The sequence below is a fragment of the Carassius gibelio genome, chromosome A19, assembly GCF_023724105.1.
Source record: "Carassius gibelio isolate Cgi1373 ecotype wild population from Czech Republic chromosome A19, carGib1.2-hapl.c, whole genome shotgun sequence".
In the NCBI taxonomy this organism is placed as follows: Eukaryota; Metazoa; Chordata; class Actinopteri; order Cypriniformes; family Cyprinidae; genus Carassius; species Carassius gibelio.
In genome coordinates this window covers 30,648,681-30,656,476 of record NC_068389.1, presented here as the reverse complement: position 1 = coordinate 30,656,476, position 7,796 = coordinate 30,648,681, and the positions used below count along the sequence as shown (strand labels likewise).

Here is a 7,796-nt window from a genome sequence, read left to right as displayed (position 1 = left end):
ATATTTACAGTACATTTATGATTTTTATACAGTATCATCCCCTACACCTTCCATTTACAGTAAACTTTCTACATTTTTCTATTCCCATAAAGATCATGTAGTATAATTTCTCATTTTAAAAAGGTGTATAATTATTATTTTTTACTGTCCACCTACCATCACACAATACAATTCTGCATGTGCTTACATTTTTTATTAAATGTTGTTTTTAAGAGAAAAATTATGGATTTGTGGTAGCAATGCTTATCATTGGTTACCTAAGAAATGGTCAGGATGTTGCTACGCTGGCAAGCTTCCCACTCATTTAACATTCTTGTCCAGAACAGGGGAGCCACTGGTTAGACGTCGAGCTTTAAACGAGTTAAACATTCACGCAGAGAACCTCATCTCTGTATCTCTCCAGGTGTTAAAACTCTGGAGGGAGTTTTCCCATTGGTACGTCACTGTACATAATGCATATTTAACCATTAATATAAGCTTGCAATTAGAATCTTTCACTAATTATGCTATAGAAGGATTCCATTTATTAACAGAAGAGATGAAAGATCTTAAATTAGATGCTTTACTGAATCGTCCTGCTCTCGAGTATATTCTTGCACGAGAGGATGGAGTTTGTATATTTTCCGGATATTCAAAATATGATGATTGATATAATCCAACAAATGAAACAATGGCGAGATGAGATAGAGTAGTTTAGTTTCTGATGAATCTGATGTGTTTTCTTGGATTAAAAGTGTCCTGGGAAAACCCTTCTGGGGCCTCGTCAGTGACCTGGTACTTGTTTCGCTATGATCATTACTAGAATGGTTTTATTGATTTTCTATATTCTCATATATCTATGTAATCATGTATCCATTCTTTTGATTTACTCAGTATTTTTCTTTGTTTAAGGAAAGAAGGGTATGATGGCAAGTCTTTGATAAGACCCGAGTGGAGGAGAGTCGAGTTCTGAGAATCCACATATACAAATATGTACCTTGAAAAAAAAAGACACAATTACCACAAAGCAAACGTATTATCAGTGATATTTACAGCATACTTGATACATTTACAACTCAGATGATCGCAAACACCAATGACAGGGTATAACACATTCAAGATATTTACACCAGAGCAGATATTCATGAAGCTAAGTTACATTTCCTAAACACAAGCATGCTTTTTTATGAAGGCCTATACAATCCAAAACTATAGTTATAAACATATAGGGCTATATTGATGAAAAGGGGATAGCCTATCACAGTTAAGTTTTGTCTAATCACTCTTATTGACATTAGGCTAGTAACATTATAACTTGTATTACTTTCATATCATATTGCTGTCTATGTCACAGAACATAAAAAAAAAACATCCTGGCACCGTGAGACATTCATATGCTGTGAATGAAACTTCATAATGTTTCACTTGATTATACGTTTAGTCAGGAATTATAGATTGGACAAAGTCTAACTATTAAAATGTGTACAAGTTATGACAAGTAGGTTAATAAAAAAGACGTACTCTTGTTTACGATCTCTGCTGGATCAAGCTGCTGCTGTGCTCTTTTGTGTTATTATTTGCAAACTATCAGCTAGTCAGAATATTCTTGTCTTCATAAAGAGAACGAGTTACGATACGATACGGTACTGCGACGTACACTTAAAGGTTGTGGTGTACTGATTAATAGAGTTTTTCTGCATTTTAGCTGACGACTTCAGTTGTGAACAATAAGTGCTCTGATGTATAGAGTATAAGGAACGATCTGCACCCTCCCTGTCATTCTCTTGCTCTTGCTTCTTACTTCCTCTTTTGTGTTTGCCTTCACGTTAAAGTACTTATTGCAAAATAACAGAGCAATAACATATTTTACATCTATGCTAATGCATATTCTATTTTGTAATTAAAGACAGTAATTTAACAATATGTTAAGGAGTGGTGACTTTTGTACAGCCTTACAGTTACAATCGGTCCTTTGAGGACAGTCATAATGTTGAAGTGTCCCTTGAAAAGTGAAAATGAGCTTGACCCCTTGATATAGAGTCAGCAGAAATCTGATTTGAGTTCAAAGTGAAGTGGGTTCAGAAAGTGAAGCAGAGACACAAGGAGCACTACGTCTGTCTGAAGTCCACACTGAGCTTTCTGAACTGGTTTCTAGTGTTTAGCTCAGGATGAATCAGATTCATCAATTCTGCTTCTTCACTGAAATCTCAGACATTAATGCTGAATGTGTCACTGTTAGATGAAAAACACAAGACAGGATGAACACATTGCTATTGAGCACAGACACAGAAACTGTAAAGCATGGATCCCTTTATTAAAAAGACATATTTCTGCTATTGTAGGAGAAGCACAAATTGGGTGCTTAATGCAAATGTAATTGTCCACGTTTACAAAATGATGATGTTCGTCCATCGATGTAAATGTGTCTTTATGTATAGAGACAAAAGAGTGAGGTTAATCACTGTCGTCATGTCAGTTTGTGTATCTTTGTAAAGACACTGATGAATGACCAGAAAACAATATTGAGCTTTTGCTTTTATTTCTCAGCTACACAAAACAGCTTTAAGCAAATAGTGTTAAATCAAAATGAAATTGTATTATATTATTATTACTATTATTATTATTATTATTATTATTATTTTGTATAGCACATTTTAAAACCCGGATTTTTAAGATGCTTAACAAAATAACAGAAGGAATTGGCAAAATAAAAATAAAAAATACACCAGACAATCAGACAAACAAGTGTTGACAAAGAACTACAGATAATTAACAACAAGAGGTCATGCAATCATAAGATGAACATCAATTATGTCAAGAAGGTGCTCACACAGACAGAAACTGGGATATTGAGAAGCAAACAGGTAAATGAGTTATTTAGAGAACAAAGTGAATGGAGAGAGGAGGCAGCAGTTTTTTTTTTTTTTTTTGCAGTTTTCTAATTTCTTCACTTCAGAAGATTCACAACTTCAAGGAGACTTTGTTAAACTTGTGCTGTGTAACAGGAAAAATGCATTTGTTCTCTGGTTTATAAATGTCCTAAATATATTTCAATTATTATATTTCGTTTATTATCATAAACCTAAGTTGTTTTCTCGTGATCTAGACATAACAATATAGCTGGTAACTTTAGAAATTAAAAAGAGAATAATAACGCTTGTCTTCTTGGGGGTTTGTCCTGATTGGACAGTTTAAATGTGTATCCCGGTGTGAAAACGCCCAATGATTGGGAAACTCCTCTTTTACCCAACACAGTTGGTGGCGATAATGCTCCTTTGGAGTTAATCGCCATTAAACAAGAAGAAGAAGAGAAGAACTCTTTTTTTTTTTTGTTCTGCTTGAGCTCAACGGCTGCAGTCCTGGATTCAGTCAGAGCTGAGGAAAAAATAACTTTCAGCAGAAACCGTGAAGAGTCCTCAAAGCTCTCGGACGCAGCTGCAGCGATCTTCTGAGGAGAGGGGAGCAGTTCAGGGTATTTATCATCTTTAAACAACGGTAAAACACACTTTACACTGTATGTTTGAATAGTACACGAGCTCATTTCTGTCGTGTTTTCATCGAGTAAACTGTGTGTTTTCTGACTTCGACATTTAGAGCAGCAGCAGGCAGTAAGTAGCTCTATGTGAGGAAAACACACGGAGTTCATTAAGAACTGAGCGATTTTATGTTTTTGTATGTTCCTGTAAATTATGGTTTCGATGTTTGCAGTGATAATGTTGCTGTTAGTATCGTGATCTGTGAGGAGAATAAATGAGAATCAATATCAATTAATGCTGCTGCATATATTTTTTTAGACTTTTTTGTTTTTTTTGCAGATCAAATCTGTTTGTGCAATAAAGATAGTTTCAAGGTCTATATATCCATGGATAGTTGCATTGTTAAAGGGACCGTCTGTAAATTCCAGCCATAAACTGTAAACACCGATATAAAGTCAGTCTGGAGATCTTCAATAATTATTTAACGATTTAGCACAATGACACGAAACTTCCTATGTTGTAATGGTTTTCAAATGTAGAAGAGAACATACATGGTGTTTTAATGGTTTTAATCTGCCTTAAGGAATTATAACTGATAGACCTTATAATGTAAAAGTGCAGGAAAGGGATTATCTGCAAAGTGAAGAAAAACTCCATCTAAATGCTTCACCTGTAAAATGTATAAATGACGGCTTGAAAACGAAAACAATTGAATCTGTTCACTCCGAGAAGAATCTATATTTATATTTATATATATATATTTATATATATATATATATATATATATATATATATATATATATATATATATAGTTTCTGTTCTTTGTTCCCCTGATATTATTACCATTCCGAAACCGGTTCAGGTGGAAGAAATACCGGTTAATAATGTAATTTTTTAAAAAAACAATATTATTTGCCTATAATTTGCAAGATAAAAAAATAATATAATAATAAAGTGTAGCGTTTGCTTTACTCAAAAAGAAAAGGAAATAGAGATCTAACGCTTAGTCACAGCCAATACAGCATCATCTTCTCTAGATTTTGGCCAAATGTAAGCTAGCCTACTTAAAAAAAAAAGCTATCAACACTTTAAAGACGAAGTATTTTTAAGACATTTAAAAATGTTTGCTGCATTGTTAAAAGGAACAAAAAACACTTGAATAAGATTGCATTTTGATAGTAAAAAAAATAGGGATGCACGATATTGGATTTTGGCCGATATTCGATATATATAATTTTGGCCGATACCGATATATATACAAATATATACTGATATATTTAAACTTTAATTTTACTGAAGAGAAATCCATGTATCTCTTCTGTACTGATTCTACCATAAATTTATTATTTTACAAATGTAGACAGACATTCACATCTGAAAAACAGGGCAATTATTTCACTTGGAGAATATTGGTGTGGCTCATCGGCAGAAATATTCATATCGGCCGATACCGATAATGGTCATTTTAAGCTTTTATCGGCCGATACCGATGTTGTGCCGATATTATCGTGCATCCCTAAAAAAAAAAAAGTTGCGGCGCTTTTTATTAGCCTTATTACTTCCGAAATAATAAAGGCTAAAATGCCTTTAGTCTAAAGCAAAATGTTTAAAAACATTATAAAAACAGTTTAGGCTATAGATTAATCCAAAAACAAATTAATCTAAGGTGAAGCTGATGCCTACCTCTCTCTTTCGGCATGAATCCAAATGTTTCCATGTTCCCGACGTATCTGGATGCTAAAATGTTATTTAATATAAAGAATATATAATAATAGTAAAAGTAACGCTGTATATGCGTCCGAAAGTTGGACTCCAAATTCAATAAAGCAAATGAAAACTGTTCAGCTTCCTGGAAATTTGAGAAGCTCCGCTAGGCTATTTTAGTTCCCCTCACTCCACAACAAAATAATTTCAATTAACAGTATTTAGAAAAGAACAAGTTTTAAAAATATAAGAAGCTATAGCAATATTAACGACAAACAAAAACTAATTAATTTTGGTTAAAACGAAAATGAAACCAACGTTGGGTCTATCATTGGAAACAAAATCAAAGATTCCGTATTTGCGGTTTGAATGACGAATGATTATACAAAATAGCCTTGAGTTTTTTTTATAGACTAAATACTTCTGAATTAAATATTTTTTTTCTCTAAAAACGTATGTACAACTTTGTTTCCTCTCTCTCTCTCTCTCTCTCTCCCTAATATATATATATATATATATATATATATATACACACACACATATATACACGTAGTGTATTTTAACCATGCAGCAAACCTTTTTAAATATTTTGATAATTTACTGAAAATAAATAAATGACTTTTTAAACCGTTTAACTGATTATTAATCGGTCAAAATTAGCTGATACGGTTTGCAACATTTATGCACACTCAGAAACCGGTGACTGTGAATGAATAAGCAGAGCTTGTACTAGCTTTTTTCATCGTTGAAACTTTCCAGATGTCGAAATTGGTTAGCGCATATATCTGTGCATGATGTTGTCCAATGCCCCCAGCGAGCGGAGCTTCTCAAAGTTGGGAATAATAAAACGAGAGCTGCGCCCCTCAGTTGGGCAGGAAAAGCTAAGCATGCTGATGCTTGAGTGTCGAATGCACACTCACCTGAAGGTGGGGCATTGCCAATTAGACTTGCCCATGATGAGATCACAGCTGAGCGGACAGTTCACTCATTTGCTTCAGCGTCATATTTGCATATGCTATTTTTTGTATTAGTTCTTACCATTTCTTTTAAACACATGCATTCCTCTTATTCCATACTGACTTTCTCTTAATTCAAACAGCCTCTGGATACAGTTTGGAAGCAAATAATTATAGTCTTAATACATTGTCTGTACAGTATAGAAATTTACTAAATCTAAAACTTTTAAAGCATTTAAATTACTAAACAATTTATTAGTTGGCTTGTGATAGTCAACATGTTTTATAATCGTTATTGCTCTTTTTTGTAACAGATATATATTGGATTTATATTGGTTTTATATGCATGTCCCCAAACCTCAACACAATAGATCATGTATGGAACTATGAGCGCACAATACAAAATATATAATGAATTTTCATTCAGAATATGTTTAGTTTTATGTAATATTGCAATGGATTGTGACATTTTTCTTTTTACATGATTAATATGTGGTTTCCAAAATAATGTATGATCTATTATAATACCTAGGAATTTATTTTCATATACTTTATTTCCTCATTGTTAACCCTCATGTGGTGTTCAAAACCCAATAACACCTGTGGTGTTCCCGGTCTAAAATCACCGGCCTATTAAAAAAAAGCTTATAAATCACTCATTATACCATATTTTCACCCAATCTTGGATTCAATCTTTTTGTCAACTTTTTCTCTTTCAATTAGGACTGGTTTTGCATTTTAATTTTCAAACTATTTAATTGTAGGAGTCATTTATCCGAGCTTATGCACCTCAGTTTTTGAGTGAAAAAAGCATTATTTGTTAATTATTTTGTCAATATTGTGAAAAAGTTTCACTGTTGATCACACTAGCCTACTTTAATGTTTAACCAGGAATTTTTATTTTGAAATGCTTTTATTTTGTACAAAATGGCACAAAGTCACACTTGTGATGTTCCCGGTCAAAAATGGCCGGCCTTTGAAAGTGAATGTAGAAGATTACAAAACACAGGGCTTGTATTTTGAAATGCTTTAATTTTCAAAATACAATGCTTTAAATGTTTTAATTTATGATGAAAAGCCTTATGTTGGCCAAGTGCTTGAGGTTGTGGGAGAAGAAGTGCAGGTCAATTGTATGCTACAATCTGGTGACAAAAACCTCTTCATGTGGCCACAAACTGTAGATTTAATTTTCTACTACAGAAAAGATGTGCATGCTGTGATCTCAGAGCCTGAGCCAGCAACATCACGCTTCTCAAAGCTGACTCTCCAAGATTGGGTGAAGTTCAGAAATACCTCAGCTTGGATAAATGCAAGTCGTGTTCATCACTGCCTTATGTGGCTAAATGGGTCCAGAAAAATTTTATTTTTTGTATTATTTGTGATATTTGAATGTTGAAAGGTTAATTGAGATGCAAGTAGTGTTCATCTGTCCAATGAATCAAAAAGGTTCCAAAAAAGAGATTCTTTACTCAGCTTCTTAAGTTCTTGAAGCATTTAATGTGTTGCAATAAAAATTATAAAATTTTAAATGTTAATGTCCTTCTGATTTGTTATATTTAAATGTTGAAATGTTATTTGAATAAAAAGTTACATTTTCTTTCGTCTTGAACTCTTTTGTGTACATTTTTAACTGAAATTTTTATACCTGTGGTTTTCTTATCATTTGGGGCGACCATTTGT

General features: G+C 33.1%; 1 protein-coding gene across 4 annotated transcripts in view; it reads left to right on the top strand.

Annotated features, from left to right (window-relative positions):
- The first annotated feature begins 2,777 nt into the window (after window positions 1–2,777).
- LOC127935437 (gastrula zinc finger protein XlCGF57.1-like) overlaps window positions 2,778–7,796 on the top strand; it is a 193,884-nt gene continuing 188,865 nt past the window's right edge. For all 4 annotated transcript variants that reach the window (XM_052533305.1, XM_052533302.1, XM_052533303.1 and 1 more), the window contains exon 1: window positions 2,778–3,474. The gene's annotated coding sequence lies outside the window, so the exon portion shown is untranslated. The remainder of the gene's footprint in view (window positions 3,475–7,796) is intronic.